General features: G+C 40.3%; 1 long non-coding RNA gene across 1 annotated transcript; it reads left to right on the top strand.

Annotated features, from left to right (window-relative positions):
* Positions 1-1,426: 1,426 nt before the first annotated feature.
* On the top strand, positions 1,427-1,943 carry LOC147817473 (uncharacterized). The gene is made up of 2 exons (XR_015436338.1): positions 1,427-1,641; positions 1,732-1,943. It is a non-coding gene; the product is annotated as an uncharacterized LOC147817473 (long non-coding RNA).
* The last annotated feature ends 583 nt before the right edge of the window (positions 1,944-2,526 follow it).

Genomic DNA, 2,526 nt, shown 5'->3' with positions numbered 1-2,526 from the left:
TGAAACGTCTTCCTATGGTCTATGGATGAGGCAAAGCCAGGAGAACCGTCTCTCTGACATAAAGTGCAGTCCTGATGTTTTCCACTCAGATTTTTTTTTGTTGAACGCTGGTGCCCAAACCAACACTGTAAGAGCAGTGTCATCATGCATGACATCTTGCGCAACAAACACTGAACTTTTAGCATCTCGCCACACTGTAGCACCTGTGAAGGTCAACTTCTTTGGCTCATGAGCTCCTCTGTCCCTCTAGAGGTTGTAGTTACAGTGGTCAAACAAACATGGTGGCTCAGTAGGTAAGGCCATCACACTGACATTATGAATGAGGGTTCAAGACATGATCTTCCTCCCAGAGAGCAAAAAAAAGGAAAGATATCAACTAAAGCAGAACACAAGTAAAATGAATTGCTTAAGAGGATGAGTCAAGATATACCGTCATATAAAAATACCATTTCAAACATGGGTAAACATTTGAATATTTGAGGATGAGGATGCTTTCAACAGTCCCCCAAGAACCCTCTCTTCAAAAAAAAATAATTTCAGGGTAGAACCTCAGCCCTTAAAGAAGAACCCTGTTGGAACCCTTATTTCTAAGAGTGTGCCACTTAATTTCCGGTGTTTTATTCAACTCGTTTTTAATAAGGTGTCATGTTTGAGAAAGTGTAGATGTACATCCTGTCTTTGTTTGTTCTCAGGATCAGCAGCTGTCAGTACTTTGTCTGCACACAGCATTTGTTTTCTCTCCTTAGCTCCTTTTATCTCCTTACCTTGACAGTGGATCAGTTTCTGCTCTTTGCACACAGGAGCACACTGAGTTCCAACAAAATAAGAAAACACATTTACAGTAGAAAAGCTGCCAAGTAGCAGAAATGTGCCTGTGGATGCACAGAAAATATGCAGCCTACCGGACACTGTCACTTTTCACCACAGAGCTATAAACAGCAATATATTATTTCATATTATTTTCTGCACCAGTGATTTGCTACAGCCAGCAAGAGACTGAAGTAGAAACTCATATCTATGTTTAAATTTACTTCAAATTTACCGTGTTTCCACAGTAGAACCACAACAGAATAATGCAGTAAGCATTAAAGGGGACATATTATGCTCCTTTTCAACAAGTTTAAATAAGTCTCAGACGTCCCCAAAACATGTCTTTGAAGTTTCTTGCTAAAAAATCCACTCCGATCCTATATTTCAGCATGGCTGTAAACCCCTCTTTTTCAGCCCTGTTCAGAGTAGGCTGTTTCTGTGTCTGTAGCTTTAAATGCAAAGAGATGCTCATCATGACGTAAATTTATTTTGTGTATTACAATGAAAGCTGAAAATCAGCATAAACATGTCTGACAGCAACAGTAATCTTTAGTCAAAGATGAGCCTGTGCAGTTTTCTACACTACACTGTTCCACAGCGTATGTAATAAGTGACATGTTATAAATTACCTATGTTATATGCGCTTGATATGTAGCCAAGCTTACTTCTTACCCACCTTAGCTCCACTGTCTGTCAGTGTTTGAATTTCATAAGCTTTATATTTTGGTGAATGTTTCCATTTTTCTCTATATTTTGGACAGGTGCTCCTGTGGAAACTGTGCAACCATGCCCACAGAAGCTGAGAATATCTGCTGCTAGGAGATACCACAGGTAGCATTCTCACTGGACAAACTGATCAGTAATTTGTTTCGATTACATTTATAATAAACCATAGCATTTACCATTTGTAATTCACTGTAGGTTACCAGACGGCTATGGGAGATCGAGGAAGATTTACCATGTATGGTAGACCGTCCTGGGTTGGAGCCGCTCTGCCTCAATGTGTTCTGCCTGCAACATGTACCGCGCTGACTACGGTCCTTTACGGTTGAGAGGAATACACCAGTACGTTTTGCTTCTTTGTAAAAACATAGTTTCAATCTAAATAAAAGATGTTAGGCAGTCTTGTTTTACTCAGTTCACATAATTTTACAATGGTAATAACACACCAAAAATGGAGTAACACACCCTCAAATAAATTAGTTTAGCTGCTCTTAGATTTGTAAAGTTATTCTATCAGCAGATAGTGTGCATATAATATATGAATTCAGAGGAGTCATTTCTTTAGTAACAATCAAGCATTTATTTACATCAAATGAGGCACTTATAATCAGTGATAATAAAAAAACTGTAGGATTCACTGGATCCATATAAAAAATTGTGAGACACAACATAGATATATGTTTGCAAGACTAAATGCCCTGTCCAGTTGTTTTAGTCAGTACAGGTATCTAGCCTATAGGAGCTTTGTGAGCTGGTGCTGGGGCTTCCTTGGTCGCAGAATCTGGGTTGTCATTCCAGCCTGTTTGGTCCTATGCATCAGTGCGGAGTTTCCTGACGCCACATGCCCAGTACGTGGGTTTTAGACTGGACCATGATAGAACCGGGACACAGAGCTGGATATGACCTCCTCCTTCTCAGGCCGCTCGAACTGTGCAGTGAGGTCCTCTGGGATGGGGATGGCCAAAGCAGCTTCTGTGTATGGTCCCAAGTCAA

The sequence above is a fragment of the Seriola lalandi genome, unplaced genomic scaffold (genome assembly GCF_002814215.2).
Source record: "Seriola lalandi dorsalis isolate HSWRI2012SDOR001 ecotype SW California unplaced genomic scaffold, Sedor1 jcf7180002054953, whole genome shotgun sequence".
NCBI lineage: Eukaryota > Metazoa > Chordata > Actinopteri > Carangiformes > Carangidae > Seriola > Seriola lalandi.
Note: the sequence above shows the minus strand (reverse complement) of the source record. Positions and strands in the feature narration are given on the sequence as shown.